Raw genomic sequence first — 18,465 nt, forward strand, 5'->3', positions numbered from 1 at the left:
AGAGAGCTACCTGTGAAAAAAGAAATTGCTTTTCAAGAACATTCATCACAGCAAGTGGCTCTTTTCCTTGTCCTCAGACAACCCCATTCCTAGGCCTTTTCTCCCATTAAAAACTCCTCAGATGTGGTAAAGTAAATAAAGAAACAAAGGGGAGGTGTGTGTGTGTGTGGGGGGGTGGCCCTTGTAGGGAAGGTGGAGGTCGGGGAGGCGCTGTGGGCACAGAAGCAGCAGGTGCTGGGGTCTTGCTGGGCCTTGTGCTGTGGGGCCCACCTGGAGTCCCCTTCCGAGTAGAGGGTCTCAGGCTCCACAGGTGTGATTCTGAAATTCAGGAGCAGTTGTGCTGAGAGTCATCAAGTTCTGTCCCTCTAGGAGTCTGTCCTGTCACCTGTTCCTAGGGGCCCTCCTGACCACCCATATGCAGGGGAGCCCCCCCTCCTCGTTGCTCTATACTCACCACTCTGTATATTTCCTTTATGATACTTGACCCCATGTGGAATTATTAGTTTGTTTCTTCATTGTCTACTCCCTACCCAGTGTCAGCCCTGCCAGAGGTGGGTCATGCTCTCTTGAACAGTGCTATATACTCACTGCTATATACTCACCAATCTTTGTAGGACGGAGAAATAAATGAGCAAATCCAAAATGGGATGCTTAGGGCATAAGGTTCCATCCAATCCAGGATGTTATTTTTCTGAGTTTTTTTTTTTTAGCAACAACTTTTATTATTTAGTGGCCAGGCCGACCAGACCCCAGGGCCTGTTCTGTGATCTCTGTGTGATAGGGGTTAGCTAGCAGGTTTTGGGGGGGCAGCTTACTACAGAAGGAGGCCACTGACCTTTGGTTTCACTGTGTGACCTCAAGTAAATCTCCCCCATTGCCTCCCTGCACCTCAGAGTGCTCCTAAATGAGATTAATCACCCACGTTGTGGTATTTCTGTAGAGATTATAGTTGATGTAGGGAGGGTTATGAACTGTGTGCTTGTGTCCCCCCCCAACCCAATTCATATGTTGAAACCCTAACCCCCCATGTGATGGTACTTGGAGGTAGGGCTTGTGGGACATAATTAGGTTTAAATGAGGTCATGAGGGTGGGGCCCCCGTGATGGAATTAGTGCCTTTATAAGAAAAGACACCAGAGACCTTGCTTCTCTGTCTTTCGCCATGTGAGGACACAGAGAGAAAGTGGCCATCTGCCAGCCAGGATGTGCGTCTCGTCAGGAACTGAATCTGCTAGCACCTTGATCTGGGACTTCCCAGCCTCCAGAACTGTGAGAAATAAATGTCTCTTATTTAAGCCATCCATCCTGTGGTATTTCATTTCAGCAGCCTGAGCTAAGACAGGGAACATGCCTGGTACAGGAACTCAATATATCAGGGTCATTTTCCTTATATTATCTTGCCAGGTGTAGACTCTCTCAACTCAACAAAATATCAATAAGATATTCAGGGATTTCTGAGCACCTAGTTCACAACAGCTCTAGAAAATTCCCAAATTCTGAGATGTTGGCCGGAGCTTCCCCTGTTTTCCTTGTATGAGAGAGAGCATACAGACATGTTTGGGCCCCAGCCTCTCTCATGCTGGTGTTTAGTAGAGGATCCCCCTCTACCTCTTCCACCAACCATGGGTATTTCTCCAGGAGGGTGTGGAGAATAAGGCCTTGGTTGGACTCATCAGTCTGCAACAAGAATAGTCCCAGAAGGGTCTTGGGCATTTAAGGACCATATTTGGATTCACTCAATCAACATCAATTTGTTGAGGGTCTACTCTGTGTTGCGGGTACACGAGTGAACCAGAGGCATGCTCTCCGCCCTGGTAGAGTGGACAACCTCCCTTGGTTGGGGAGTAGACAATGACCAGATGAATGAATGATTTCATGGTGGGATAAGCACTGTGAAGGACATGCAGGACCATGTGATGGAGAGTGATGGGGAGGGAGACCTCTCCTGCAGATGGGTGCTCAGGGAAGCAGAGGCCTGAGGGATGAGAAGGAGCAGCTAGGTGGGAAAACAGGGTGAGTGGGGGCTGGGTGTGAGTGAGGAGCAGAGATGAGGCCAGAAGCAGGGGCGGTGGGTGAAGAGTGCACAGAGGTGGCCCAATGGGCCCAGAATTAGCCGGGGCCCAGGCAGGGTGGGGGCAGATGTCCTGAGGTCGGTGGGGGCCGATGGAGGCCCGAGCCGGGCCCTCCATAGGCAGGCTCCTGCGGCCCACACGCCTGTTTGCCCCGACCCCAGAGATGATCTGTTCTCCTCTCCAAAGCCTAGCAGAGCAGAGACCCCCTGGTTCCTGGCCGAGTGGCCCCTTGGGGCACCCAGCACCCCTGGCTGCTAGGGTTCCCCCACCGCAGAACCCGGAGACCCACATAACCGTACTGTTTGGGTTTGAGAAACAGATACTGACAAAACTTTGTCTTTCTTATTAGACAGAAAGGGCTCCTTTTCAGGCCCTACTAAGAATAGCCTAATTTATTAACGCTCTCCGGGCTGGGAAGCGGGGTGGAGGCCACTGGCAGCCCTGGCGCCCTGCCTAAGCCCGGCCGGGAAAGTGCAGGCTGGGCCAGGAGCCCCGACGCTCCAGGCATTCAGAGAGGAGCGCTTGGCCCGCCCCGCCCCGTGCCCATTGGCCGCTCCACCGCCTTCCCGCACTCCCATTGGCTCTGCCGGCCCCCCGGGAGCGGCGCCCTCTGTTGCCTGGGAGGTGGGGAAGCAGGGAGGTGCCATCTTTAGGGAGCGTGGGCCCGGGAAAGGGATTCGGCCCCCGGGAAAAGTGGAATGTTGGCGCTGAGCCAGCACAGAGTTGGGCACATGGATGCAGGAGGTGCCAGGGACCCGGTCAAAGTGACAGTTGTCAATCATGGGTATCTCCTATGTACCCCAGGCTTCCTGTTGTTATTTTCCTTTAGTCTTTACAACAGTCCAGCAGTAGGTATTATTGTATCCCTGGGTCATGGATGAGGAAATTGATGGCGGAAAGTTTAAGGGACTTGCCCAGGATCACACAGGTAGTCAAGCAGAGGTGGGATCTGATTGCTGCGTTTTGTGATTCCAAGCACTGCACCAAGTGGCAACCTAATGGGACTGGGTGGGCATGTCCTCGTGATTAGGTGGACAGCGGCAGCTCCCTGGGCCCTGAGGGTGCGCTGAGGTACCAGCACACTAGGTCCCAGCTTGGTCAGCTCCGAGCAGGCTTCCCACTTGGAGATGGCACCCTGCAACACTTTGAAGACAGGTGGACTTGAGGATGCACTGACAGGGAAGAGGCCCTAGAAACAAAAATTAACCAGAAAGGCCTTTGGACTTTGCTATGAGACCAGTCACTTGGTGGCTCAGCCACCCAAAGAGCCATCTCTAACACGGACACCAAATCTCTTTGCACAGCATTTTGCATTTATACATCCCTTCTTCATGGTCTCATTTTTCACTGCAGAATCAAAACAATTCTGGAAGGTCGGCACCATCTTAATTTTGCATAAGGGTAAATTGGGGACCAGTGAAGACCAATGAGGACAACGTGTAGATTGTGTCCTGTGTCTGGGGTACTTTAATATAATTCTTACAACAGCCCTAGGAGGTAGGCATGTCTTATTTTATAAAGGAGGAAAGCAGAACCTGAGAGGTTAAGTAGCTTCCTGAAAGTGACACAGGAATTTAAAAGGAAGCCTTTACCTGATCCAAACTCACCGCCTTTCAGTTACTCTACTGTTCCTTCAGATCCTGAGCCAACCTGAAAAACAGATGGAGGCAGTAGTTGCTAAGTCAGAAAGATCGAAAGGTGACATTAAGATCTCATGCCCAAACATACCTTTTTCCTCCCTTCAACTCATATCAGATGGCTGAAGCACCAGTATTGACAATTATTTTGTTGAGTAAAACATTGCTTGAGCCGTGATCATCTTAAATTTTAAATCTCCCTGTATGGAAGGAAGGCATTAATTCCTTAGCATGATAGAGAAAGAAAAATACTTCGGTAGTCCACTGGAGCTATTCAACTAGTCAAAATATCTGCTGAATTGTATTATTGTTGTGATCACATTTTCGCATTTCTCCACCTTCTTTGTAAGGATAGTTTTGTGATAGGTAGCAATGAAAATGAAGCATCCAGAGAGGTTCTACTTTTGGGTAGAATGCAGTAGGTAGCAGCAAACCTAGTGGGAAGGAAAAACTCTCCCTAGGTGAGTTGGGATTACTAAGCCTTTTCTTCCATGAGTCCATTTGCTGAGTCAGTGTCCAGACTGAGTGTTGGGCACTAGCGGAAGGAGAAACCATCAGGGATTTTGACAGCTACATGGACTATCCTGAATGACTAGAGAATACAAAGCTCCAAACTTTCCCCATAGAACACTGAGTGCTGGGGTAGTAAAAGATGCTGGTGGGATGGGCTATCAAGGCACAGTTTTTTAGTTCTTGCAAAGCAAAATACAGGGATGCCTGGGTGGCTCAGTTGGTTAAGCGTCTGCCTTCATCTTGGGTCACGATCCCAGGGTCCTGGGATTGAGCCCCACTTCGGGCTCCCTTCTCAGCGGGGAGCCTGCTTCTCCCTCTCTCTCTGCCTGCTGCTCTGCCTACTTGTGTTCTCTCTCTCTGTCAAATAAATAAATAAAATCTTTAAAAAAAATTTTTTTTAGAAAGAAAGAAAAGCAAAAATACAACTAGAGGAAAAAGCCTTCAAGAAACATGGAAAGTATCCACCTTAAAACATTTGGAAGATATTTTGCTTGCATGTGAAGGGAGGTAAAGAGATAAGCTCAGTAACTCAGAAGAGCAGAACTTTCAAGGCCAAGGAGACAAAGAATTGCCAGTTTCACAATATAAAAAACTCAGGAGGACCATGCGTGAGAAGGAAGCCTCTAGAAAGAGAAAGTTGCTAGAAGGAAGAAGCTGCAAGAAACGCGTGCCATGTCTCACCCTTGTGATGTCTGAAACCAGAGGTACACTAACCCTGGAATCCAGCTCCAGCCCAATTCAGTTTCTGATTGGATTGAGGTGATTTGCCCCTTATCTGCCAAAAAGGAGATAGGAGAAGAATTCTTTCTGGAGAAGAAGAATAATGATTTTTAAGTTCTATGATTCTTTTATATATAATATCTGAAATTCAATTTAAAAAAATTATAAGACACATGAATAGATAAGAGATCATGACCAAAAAGCATGAGAAAAAAATGTAATAGATGCAGACCAATAGAGTGTCTCAGTCACCTGGGCTGCCATAATAAAATACCACAGACTGGATAGCTTAAATAACAGGCATTTATTTCTCACAGTTCTGGAGGCTAGGAAATCCAAGATCAAGGCACCTTCAGTGCCTGGTGAGAGTCTCCTTCTTGGCTTGCAGATGGCCACCTTCTTGCTGTGTCCTCACATGGTGGAGAGAGGGAGATCTGCTATCTCTTCTTCTTGTAAGGGCATTAATCCCATCATGAGGGCTACACCCTCATGACTTCATCTAAATCTAATCACCTCCCAAAGGCTCCACTGCCAAATACCATGACAATGAGGGTTAAGGCTTTAGCATATGATTTAGGGGCGGGGGAGAGGGGGGAAACAAACTTTCAGTCCATAGCACAGTTTATAGTAAAAAGTCTGACTCCATTTTTGATATTTGAATGCTGACAGCTTTTAAGCCCCACCACTCCCTCTTCCCTTCTGTTTCAGACCTGGGCCAGCTCATAAGAAAGCCTAGGTGCTCCCTCCATTAGTCTCAGCAGGGACTTTAAACCATGCAAGCCCTGGTCCACGAATGGAAACACTTGCCTCTAGCCCCACTCTCCAATGACTTCAAAGCCAGTCTCCTTTCTCTGCTCCCTCAAGCCATTTTTAGACCTGCTTGGGAGGTTTTCAGGCTCTCCCCAGAAATCCTCATATGTGAGTAATAAATCTTCTTATATCTTCTTGGTGTGTGCTTGATGTCATCAGTCTTGACATTTGAACCAAATTTTGGTTGGAGGTATTCATCCCACCATCACAACTCAGATAATTTTGCTATTGGAGTTATCGGACAAAAATTTTAAAATAACTATGATAAACAGAATAAAAGAATATATAGAAAAAGATGGACAAATGAAGGAAAAGATGGAGGATTAATGCAAAGAATTAGAATCTATAAAAATTCAAATAGAGATTCAAGAACTAAAAAACCTTAGTATTTGAAATTAAGGGTTCTTTGAATGGATTTAACAGCACCGTAAACACAGTAGATGATAGGATGAATGAGCTCAAAGACATGTATATAGAAGATACTCAAACTGAAACACAGAGAGAGAAAATAATGAAAATAACAGATCAGAGTATAAGGCACATATTGGGACAGTCTTCAGATCGATCACGTATATAATTGGATTCTCAGAAAAGGGGGGGAAGAAAGAATAAGAAAAGCATATTTGAAGAGATAAAGGGCAAGAGTTTTCAAAATCAGAGAGAGGCATCATTTCATAGATTCACAAAACTCAGTGAATCCCAAGTTAAAGATATACAAAGACAACTACATATAGGTGAAAGCAAAAGACAGTGGGATAATGTTAAAAGCAGCCAGGAAAAATAGAACACATTACATTCAAAGAAGCAACAGTGAGTTTTGGCTGACTTGTCAATAGCAACTATGAAATCCAGAAGGCAATGGAATGACATTTTTAACTGTAGAAACATTCTATATTCTGTGAAATTTTTTTTTTCAAAAATAAAGGCAATTCAGGTTCCTCTTTCCCTTCCATTTTCTTCTCTTCCATTCCTGAGCAACTTAGTTCTAAACCCATTAGGTGGGGTAGAACAAGGTGTGGTGTGTATGTGTTTGTATGAAGATTGTGGAGAGTAGAGGAAGCCATGGTGGCCCAGAGCAGGATGTCAGAGCCCAGATAGGATGAGAAGGGCATTTCCATGGAAGGGAAGCCAGATGTGGGATGCCAGATCTTGAGCACAGTGAAGAGATCATCCCCATTTGTGGAGAGGAGGTTCAGGTTTAGCCAGAGAGTTACAAATTTAGAAAAGGAGAAAACTAGAACAAACCCTGTGATGCTTGTTTGGAATAGAATGTACCTGAATGGATTCATCCACATATACATATATATAATATATGTGTATATATAATAGATATTAAAATGTTGTATATGTATTACACACATACACACACATATTCTTTAGCTCTGGCCACACAAAGCCAAGAGAAGATACACCTCATTGGCAAGGAAAATGCCTAACACCTAAATTTTGGTTTCTAAATAAGTTTCTTTTTCTTCTTCTTTTTTTTTTAAGATTATTTATTTTAGAGGAGGGAAGAGGAAGACAGAGTCTCAAATAGACTCTGTGCTGAGTGCAGAACCCAACTTGGGCTTGATCCCACGACCCTGAGGTCATGACCCGAGCTGAAACCTAGAGTCAGACACTCAACCAACTGTGCCACCCAGGGGTTCCACTAAATAATAGTTTCTAAGAAAGAAGCCAGGGATCCTAGGAGAACGACTGATTCTAGCACTGGGGTAGAGAAAGTATAACATGAATCTGGAACATCTTGTGCCTAAATGCAAGGAAGTGCTCAAAGAATGATGAGGACGCGTCGAAAGGATACGGAAGCTGTCTTGAAGTGGCTCCCACCGATCAAATCAGAGACAACCTGAAAATAAAAATAAATAATAAATTGGACTGTAATCCTTGGAATAAAATAAGAAACCACATATCTACATAAATAAATAGTTAAGTAGTAAAGTTCAACGAGGACCAAGACTACTTATATAGTTTTAAAGTCCCTCCCCACAAAATACTCATTAGTTACAAGGGAGAAGAGAATAATTTACAGGGTTCAGAAGGCTGGCAGACCCCACCATAATCAAATGACCAAAGTATGCATCACCAGTGTGGGTACCACCTGATGAGATGCAGTGAGAAGAATTCAGCACTCCTTCTGTGACATTCCTGCCAAACATGCATAATCTGAATGTGATGCTCACAAATCAGGCTATCAGACAAATACACATGGCGGGGGGGGGGACATTCCGTAAGATATCTAACCTGTAATCTGTAAAAGTATCAAAGTTAGGAAAGGTTGAGGAGCTGGTCGAGACTGAAGGAGACTTAAAAGGCACGATAACTCATGACAACTAAATATTTGATCTGACGCATGATTCCTTTTCTAAAGACATTATTGGGACAACTGGCAAATCTTAAATGGGGTCTTGGATAAGATGAGAATGCATCATTATTAACTGCCTGATTTTGAAGGTTGTACTCTATTCCAGAAAATATAGGAAACATATGCTAAAACATTCAGGGATACTGGGTTGACAAAATACTCTCAAATGGTTCAGGAAAAAAACACATTTCTTTGTACCACGCTTTGTACTTTTCCATAACTTTGTGATTCTTTCAAAGCTTTAAAAGGTTACAATGAAAAAAATGAAGGCAAAGTAAAGACAGGTTCACACTAACAAAGCTGAAAGAACTTATCACCAGCAGACTCATGCTGGGAGAAATACAGGGTAATGATCCCAAATGGAAATCCAAAACTGCAGGATGAAATAGACAGTACCAGGAGGCAAATATGTGGTGGTTATAAGAGGATTGACTGAAGCAACTATAATAACTATGGCTCGTGGGACTGATAGCATATGTAGAAGTAAAAAATTTAATGACAGTAGTACGAAAGAGAGGATGGACACACACCTGCCTAAGTTCCTCTATTGTTTGTAAAATGGTAAAGGTACCAATTTAAGGTAGACTCCAAAAGTCAATGATGCATCTGAATTAACCACTAAAAATTAATAGAAATACAACTAAAAGTTTAACAGAAGATGTAAAATACAATACACACCAAAGGAGAAATAAAAGCTTAAGGAGGAGGTGTAATAAATTTTTAAAAAGAAACAAGATGGTAGATCTAAACTCCACTCACCACTCTTACTAAAAGACAAATATTTTTAGGCTGGATTAAAAAGAAAACAATCATGTGCTGTTTATGAGACACACTTTATCTTTAAATTTTTTTTAAGTAAGCTCTACACCCAACATGGGGCTCAAACTCATGACCCTGAGATCAAGAGTCACATGCTCTACCGATTAAGGCACCCCTATGAGACACTTTAAATAGAGAACATACAAAAACAGAAAGTAAAATGGTGGTAAAAATTACAGCATGCAAACACTTACCAAATGAAAGGTGTGGCTCTATTAATATCAAACAAAATAGACTTTATAGTCAGAAGTAGTGAGGAAGGTAAGGAGAGACATTTCATAGTGATAGAAGGGCCCATTCAACAGGAAGATATAACGATCATAAATTTGTACGCACCTAATAATAGAGCTGCACAATATGAAGCAGAAAAGTTGACAGACCTAAAAGGACAAATAAGCAAATCTGTAATCATAGTTGAGATTTTTAACAAATCTCTTTCAGCAACTGATAGAAAAAGCAGATAAAAAACCAGTAAGTATATAGAAAATATAAACAATAGAGTTAATCACCTTGACTTTAATAGACAGTTATAGAACATTGCACCCAGCAACTGGAGAATACACGTTCTCCTCTTCAGGAGCATATTTACCAAAATAGAACATGTATTGAACCATAAAGCAAGTTATAACAAATTTCAAAAGGTGAAATCATGCTGGGTATGATCTCTGACCAAAGTGGAATGAAACTGGAAATGAACAAAAGAGAGATTATTAGACCTCAAATGTTCAGACGTTAAGCAGAACACTTATAAATAACCTATGGGCCAAAGAAGAAATCACACAGAAAGGTTTTAAAACCTTTATGCCAGCAAGTGTAAAAACTTAGACTAAATTTTGATGAAATCCAATTTATCTATTTTTTCTTTTGTTGCCTGTACTTTTGGTGTGGAATCTATGAAATTGTTGCCAACTTCAGTGTCAAGGTGTCCACCTGTGTTTTTTTCGGTGACTTAAAGTTTTAGCTCTTAAGTGTAGGTCTTTGATCTATATCCAGTTAATTTTTGAGCCTGTTGTTAGCTAAGGGTCCAGCTGCTTTTGCATGAAGATACCAGTTTTTCCAGCACCATTTGTTGAAAGGACTGTCCTTTCCCCATTGAATGGTCTTGACAACCTTGTCAAAAATCAACTGACCGCATAGGGGAGGGTTTATTTCTGAGCTCTCTACTCTATTCTATTGATGGACTTATACCCGTAGCATAGTTTTAAATACTGTAGCTTTGTAGCAAGTTTTGAAATCCGGAAGTGTGAGACCTCTGACCTTCTTTTTCAAGAATTGTTTTGGCTCTCTGAGGCCCCTTGGAATTCATATGGATATGAATCCAAGGGTCAGCTTTTCCATTTTTGTGAAAGAGGCTGTTGACATTTTGACAGGGATTGCAGTGAATTTATAAATAGCTTTGGATCATGTATGTAACCCTTGAAACACCTTATCTATTACTTAAGATGCACGCATAAGTAGAAAGAATAGAATCCTGGACACACCAAAATGCAGATAGTGGTTTCCTCTAGGGGTGGAAGGGTTAAGTCTAGGGAGAGTAAAGAGACTAAGCGGGGGGGGGGGGGGGAATTGCATGGGCCTTCAATTATACCTGTAGTGTTTTATGTCTTTAAAAGATGATGGGAAGCAAATTTTTAAAAATTATCACTGCTGATGAGGTGGTAAATGGATGGGTGCCATTTTGCTCTCTACACTTTTCTGTAGTTTGAAATTTCTCATTATAGGCAAGAGAGACATCACGAGTGTTCTGCACTAGCCTGAAGATGTGGGAGAGAGCTGGAAGGGTGGGAAGTGGCAGTCAGGACTGTGGAGTCAGGGTGGGGCTGAGTGCTGGGGTGGCCCAGCCTTGGTGAGGCCCACTGGGGGCTGGCTGACAGCCCCCCACCTGGAAGGCTCTCATCTGTCCCTCTGCCCTTCATTTGATCCCCTATCTCTACCTGTCCATCAGGAGCCCATTTACAGAGGTGAATTTATTTTTATTAATTTTTTTTCTTTCCAAGTTTTAATTTAAATTCCAGTTAGTTAACATACAGTGTAATACCAGTTTCAGGTGTAGAATGTAGAGATTCATCCCTTATACAACACCCATGCTCATCACAATTCCCTCATGGAAGGGAATTTAAACACAGGTGGGACTTGACTTCGATCCTATCTGCCTAAGTGAGGCTCAGGAGAACAAATTCAACCCAATAAAGCTTTAGACCTTCCAGTCAATTCTTCAGTGTTCACTTCTAAATATCAACAGGAAAACCAAGATTCCAGACATCTGAGGAAACACTCAAGGGGAAAGAGATTAAAGTAAAATAAAATAAAATTAAGTTAAATTAAATTAAATAAAGAAAACAATCTGGCAGAACAGAGACTATGCAGACAGAAAACTTTTTTTGTGGGGGGGGGAGGGAAAGAGAGAGAGAGGTGGGAGGGGCAGAGGGAGAGGGAGAGAGAATCTTAAGCAGACTCCACACCCAGTGCAGAGCCTGGCCTGGGGCTCAGTCTCACGACCCTGAGATCATGACCTAGGCAGAAATCAAGAGTCATATGCTTAACCAACTGAGCCACCCAGGCACCCCAAGAAGAAACCTTTTAAAGAAACAAACCAAAAAATTCCCCCAAAGCTCTAGTGTTGATACTCTTCGAGTGATAAAAGAAGGTATTGCATCCATGACATAAGAACGAGATGCCCTGAAAAGGGAGCCCTCAGTAAAGACAACAAAAAAAGAGAACACAGGATTAAAAATAAAATAAAAAGCTTCACTAAAGGATTAGAGGATAAAGAAATCACTCAGAAAGTACAAAACACAGAAATGGAACATGGTGGGAGAGAGGATAGCGAGGAAGAACATAAAGACTAGTCCAGGGGCCCCAAAATATTAATAAAAGGAAATTTCAGGAATGGAGGCTAGACAAAATGGAGGCGAGGAAATTGTCAATCAAATAATTCAAGAAAATTCCCCTGAATGGAAAGAAAGGAATTTGCAGCCCACCAGGAGGTGGGAGGATGGGAAATGTGGACCCAGCAAGGCAGACACGTGGGGTAAAGCTAAAGGGAAGCCACTTCCGCCCAGACGTCAGAACGTCCAGATGGAAGTGGCTTGGGCACACAGAATCGGGAATCAGAGCTGTTTTGGATTTCCCAACAGAAACACTGGCCGTAGCCTTAGAATGTGGCTTTCAAAACTTCAAAGGAAAAGGATTTCCAACAATATTTGTTACTATTGCTACATGACAAAAGTTAATGGCTTAAAACAATGCACGTTATTATTTCACAGTTTCTGAGGGTCAGGAATTCAGGAGGGGCTTAGCTGGGTGGTTCTGGCTCAGGGTCGCTCTTGAGGTTGTGTCCAGCTGGGGGGACGGAGTCGCAGACATCTCAAGGCTCAGCTGGAGCAAAAGAATTTGCTTCCAAGCTCATTCATGTGGTTGTTGGCTCGGAGCTGAAGGTCCTTGCTACAGAGACCCCTCCGTGGGGTGCTCATGATGTGGATTCTCCCAAATCCAACAGATTGGGAGAGTCCAAGACAGTCGGTTATAATCTCATATGGGAGGTGATGTTCCCTCCCATCCAGACTCAGACCACTCCAGTTCTGCTGAACGACACAATGGAGTCACATTCTGGTCCTCATGAGAGCGTGTCCTGCTGCAGCCTGTGACATGCTGGAGAGTATTTGAGGATTCGGGAAGCCTCCCCATTTTGTCTGTGCTCACCTCCCATTCAACTCGGCAGCCTCACATTTTGCTGTGTGCAGATGCTCCTTCCAGTCCTGCTCCCTATCCAGACCCACTCAGGAAGTGAGGCGCAGGGGAATTTATGATGAACCTCACCTCCGAGCTAAGCGTGAGGGACAGGGCCAAGGAACGGGACAATACCTGGGTCTCCCCATTATCTGAAGCTTAGGTGTTTGTAGGGCACAAGGATGGGGAGGGATGCAGGAATAATAGAATGCAAAGAGATTCCTGGAGCTCATCTGTTCTTTCACTCCTTCTTCATTTTTGGTGCACCTGCTGGGTGGTTGTTTCACGAATTGACAAGAAAATTCAAACATAGTGTACTAGTTTCTTGCTGCTCTAACAAATTATCACAAAGCTAGTGGCTTAAGATAACACAGATTTGTTCTTACAGTTCTAAAGTTCAAAAGTCCAAAATGAGTCTCACCGGGCTAAAATCAAAGTGTTGGCAGATCTGCGTCTTCTAGAAGCTCTCGGGAAAGTCCTTTTCCTGGTCTTTTCCCGCTTCGAGAGGTTGTCTGTATGTCCTTGGCTTTTGGTCCCTTCTTCCATCTTCAAAGCCAGCAGTGTCAGGCTGAGTCCTTCCCGTGTTGCCCTCTCTGGCTCTCTCTCTTATGCCTCCCTTTTCCACTTATGAGGACCCCTGTGATTACACTGGGGCCACCAAGATAATCTGGGGTGATCTTCCCATCTCAAGGTCAGCTGATTAACAACCTTAATTCCGCCCACCACCTTACTTCCCCTTTGCCATGTGACCTAATACATTCACAGTTTTGGGGATTAGGACACGGAAAATTTAGGGGGGCATTAATTCTGCCCACCACACATACCAACAGAAAAGAAAGCAATTCACAAGAAAAGTGCCAATAGCACACGAATCTATGAAAAGATGGTTACTTTTCCCAAAAATCAAGAAAATAATAGTTAGAACAGCAATGCGATCCCATGTTCACTCTCCAGATGGCAAGTGTGAACAAGGTTAACACCCTCTAGGGCTGACTAGGACGTGGGAAATGGGCACTCTGTGGCCTGCTGCGAGGAAGGCAGTAGCTACAACTTTTGGGGGAACCTAATCTGTTGGGCTATCAAAATTAAAATACACTTACATGTTAATTTTGCAATCCTACTTACAGGAATTTATTTCCTTCAGGAATAACACATCGCCCCTGCATTCAAAAAATGTCAGTGTATCAAGCATTAAGGGTATAGCCCGAAATAGGACTGAGCAGGCACCTGCTCTCATGGGGCTGACGTTCTAATGGGAGAGGCAGGTCACAAAGAATCAAAGAAATAGAGAAACTAGAAATGTACTGGGTGGGGATTAGGGCTGCGTATTCCTTTCCTAGGGCTGCTGTAACAAATTACCATAAGCTGAGTGGCTTAAAATAATAGAATAAAATATCTCCCGAAGTTCTAGAAGCCAGAAGTTCAAAATCAAGGTGTTGGCAGCGTTGGTTCCTCCTGGAGGCTCTGAGGTTTGAGAATCTGTTCCTTGCTTCTCTCCTGGCTTCTGGTGGCTGCCAGAAATCCCTGGTGTCCCTTGGCTTCTAGACATCTCACTGCAGTCTGCCATCCCAGGGCATTCTCTTCTTTCTGTGTGTCTCTTTGTCCAAATTCCTCTCTTTTTATATGGGCACCAGTCATTGGATTAGGGTTCATCCTAGCCCAGTATGACCTCCTCTTAACTTGACTGCACCTGCAAAGACTATTTCCAGATAAGGTCACATTCGCAGGCACTGGGAGTTACTTCATTGTATCTTTTTAGAGGACACAACTCAACCCCCGACAGGCTATGCAGAGAATTGATATAAGATAATAACAGAGTGAGGGTGGCTACTTGCACTTGGATGAACAGGAAGGCCTCTCAGAGGAGGTGACATTGAACCTGAGCTCTGAGTGGCGAGGAAGAAGTCACTAAAGATCAAGGAAGAGCGTTCTAGGAGAGGGAAGAGATGGTGTAATTCCCCCAAGGCAGAATTGGGCTTGGCCAGTTCACGGCCCTGCGACCGGAGCTGGCACCAGTGGGCATGGGAGAGCGTTCCAAGGTGAGCTCAGAGAAGGCACGGGGCCAGATCATGCAGGCCTTGGAAGCTCCAGGAAAGGAGTTTGCATTTTATCTTGGAGGAGGTGAGTGACATGATCTCAGCTGTGTGTTAAAAACTGCCGTATGGGAGGATGTACATACCGGGGTGTTGATCACACCACTGTTGGCAAAACACTGGACACAACCTGTATGTACATTCCTAGGGGACTGGATGAATAAACTACTTCATGTCCATTCCATGGATTATGAGTTCGAGCTATCCATATTCACTGGCAAAGATGTTCTTGACATACAAAGTGAAAGGTAAGGTGTCTGGTATCTGTGTGTGTGTGTGTGTGTGTGTGTGTGTTTTCTTAAAGTAGCAAAAACCATTTGCGATTCTTGAATGCGGTCTATGCACAGGGAGGAGAGACAGGCCTGGAGTTGACTTGGGCTCTCCCAACCAAACCCTTGCTAACAGTGGGTCTCCTTGACAGGCTCGGGTTGTAACATCTGACCCCGGTCCTAACAGTCCTTTAATGCTGTACATCTCATTTATGATGCCCTCTCCTCCCCAGAGCATGTGTAGACCCATAGGATGTTGGGGGATAAGTGGTATTTAGAGGTCTCCTTGTCTCCTTGTCTGGCTCCCCATTTTACAGATAGAGGAGCAGAGACCCAAAGAGGACAATGATCGCTCAGCAAGCCAGTGTCTGCAGTGGGATCCAAATCCAGATAACCTCTTGAATGTTTTCCTCTGCCCTGCTGGAACACCTTGGCACATGGGTTTTCCCATGTTCTATAGAGGTGCAGACCACATCCCACGAAGGCTAACATAGCAGCAGCATAGTCCAGACTTTGAGGCTGTGAACTGCCTGGGAACACAATCTGATTCCCATCTTTGGAACCCGAGCGCTCCTTTACAAGGACTCCCATTGGAAAGTGTTGTTCTACGAAGTAAGCTGGCTTGTTTTGTCCACCACCTTCACCCAGAGGCTGCTCTGTGACAAGCTCCTATCTTGCGCAGTCCCCTCCTACTGGTACCCCATTGCTCTCCAAGTGCGGACAGTGGACTTCAATGTCCAGACTAGTGTGAGCTAGGCGCTCCTGTGGACAGAGATGGAGGAGGTCCCTGTTCCCGCCTGGTCTGGGGAGACAAGGAAGCCAGAAGACTCAGACATTTGGAGAGGTTTTTGTAGAAAGGGCTAAACTAAATAATTTCCAGCTTACTCTAAATGAATCCTTCCTCCTAGCCTCTCAAAGACTGATTCTTTCTGGAAGGCTGCCTTGACCTCAGAGCCCGAGGTGCTGTCTTTCATGGCCTCCTGCGCATGCGTCGGGGCCTGTCCTTACCTCCTTTCAGACTCTACCCACTCAAAAAATTCTTCGTTGATTTCCTGACCCAGAAAGTGAAACGATTCTGAACGTCCATTCTCTGAGAAGTCCAGGACGCAGCCTTTCATAAGGGCTCAGATTTCTCTGGATTTTCCCATTTTCAAGTTGGGTGCTCTGTCCCCATGTTCAGGTCACTCACTGGAGGTAAAAATCAGAGATGTACTTAGGACCCTTAAAGAAAATTGGGTGGTAGGACAGGGTTATGTGTACTAGTCTCCCCCTGGAAACAATCCTAGTGTCCATGACCAAGAACAGATGTTTGCACTGAAGCGTGGTTATGCAGTGGAGTGATCAACAGCAAGGAGAATGAATGACCTAAACGACAGGCAAAACATGATTTAATCTCAAAAACTATTACATTAAATGAAAGAAGCTGAACTCAGAAGAACACGTAGGTATGATTCCATGTATGTAAAGTTTAAAAGGCAAAGTTTAAAAGGCAAAATTAAATTACAGTGGTTAAGGTCTCATGCTTAGTTGGCTGGGACAGATTATAAAGCAAAGCCACAAGTTCTCATACTGGCCAACTTCGGGGGGAAGGGAGGTGGTGAGTGGGAAGTTCTTTGGGAAGCTGCAGTCCTGATTCTCAGACTGGCCTATAATTTAGTCCCTAAGAGTTTGTTCCATTGTATGCTTATATTTTTTTCAAGATTTATTTATTTATTTGACAGAGAGAGCACACGCACATGCTGACAGACGAAGGGGCAGGGGGAGAGAGAATCTCCAGCAGACTCCCCGTTGAGCGTGGAGCCCAATGTGGGTGGATCCCACGACCCAGAGATCATGACCTGAGCTGAACCAAGAGCTGGACACTTAACCATCTGAGCCACCCAGCTGATGCTGTATGGTTGTTTTTTAACACATATTTCTCTCTATATGAATATTTTAAAATACAAAAGGTTGATCCCTATATTGTATGCACAAAACTAATTTTACACTGTATGTTAACTAACTGGAATTTAAATAAAAACTTAAAAAATAGAATATCAAAAAATAAAATCAAATAAAATATAAAAGGCTGAAAAAATGAAGTCCATGAATTTTTTGAAAAGGACAGGATTTTGAGCAGGGGGGAGGGGCAGAGGGAGAGGGAGAGAATTTTAAGCATGCTCCACGCCTAGCGCAGAGCCTGACAGAGGGCTCCATCTCAAGACCTTAAGAGCATGACCTGAGTTGAAATCAAGAGTTGTAACAGACTGAGCCACCCAGGCGTCCCAAGGAAAGGTTTTAATGCAAGGATTTGTGGGGACTGAGGTTGGAGTCCCGTGGAGGGTATTTTAGGGGGGGTTGGACTCTTTCTCTTCCTCCTCCCCTTCCTCTTCCACTTCCTCTTCTCTACCATGAAAAGTCCACGTGTCCTCCCTCCGCCAGTCATCACCCCTTTGCTAAGTATGGGCAGCCCCTCTGCTCCCAGCCTTTTGTCTCTTCCAAGAGGTGGAAGATTCTTTCCAAATTCAGATCCAGGGAAAAGAGCATCTAAGTGACCACTGCTGGGCGCCAGTCACCTGAGGATTAGCCTCCCTGGTGCATCCGCTTCTGACCCACAGTCTGGGGAACGGGGCGAGGAAGGGCAGCCTCGACAGCTCCGGTGGAGGGGTGAGGGGCGGCCAGTTTCTCGGAGAAGGCCAGCAGGATGGGACCATCCCTCCCAACACAGGGAGAGGATGGTGTGGAGCTGGCCTCACAGGTGGACAGACAGTGGGGCAAAGGGAATTAAGTGATCTCAGGCTCCAGCAGGAATGAGAAGAACCTAGAACTAGACCAGAAGAACCCAGGAGGCCAGCTGCCCCAGCTCAATTTGCCTGCTTTGGGCTGCCCGGTGTGGGGGGGGGGGAGCGCCCCAGACCCCATTTTCTCCCCACTGTCATGGAGACCTCGTTCCTAATGAGACAGTTCCGCGGAGGAAGCCGGGTCGCTCCCCCCGGGTGTGGCAGAAGCTGTCTCCAGCGGCCAGGCCCCTGAGCCTTCCCGAGAGAGCATGTCCTCAGGTTAGCTGATATCGGCATCTCCCCAGGAACTGTCATTATTTTGTTTTAAACATATTTCTCTTCTTTTTGCCTTGCCAACATCTCCCCTCCCACAGCCCCCCTTCCCTGGGAGTCAGCTGGGGAGCAATGGGTTTTCCTCACAAATCCGGCCCACCTCCTCCAAGGTGCGCCCCCCATCCGTCTGCGGAGCCTTCACCGCTCGCCCTGCTCTCCAGCGAGCGCAGGGCCACTGCCGAGCGGCTGAGCTCCCACCTGCGTCTCTCTGATCTTCCAAACCCTGCAGGGAGGGGTGGAGCTAGGCCTTCCAAGAAGGAAATTGACCGCAGCCGCCAAGCGATCATTGCTGTGCACCTGCTTCCAACACAGAACTTGTTTCGTATTCTCAAACCTCTGCCAAGGAG

The sequence above is a fragment of the Zalophus californianus genome, chromosome 3 (genome assembly GCF_009762305.2).
Source record: "Zalophus californianus isolate mZalCal1 chromosome 3, mZalCal1.pri.v2, whole genome shotgun sequence".
Taxonomy (NCBI): Eukaryota; Metazoa; Chordata; class Mammalia; order Carnivora; family Otariidae; genus Zalophus; species Zalophus californianus.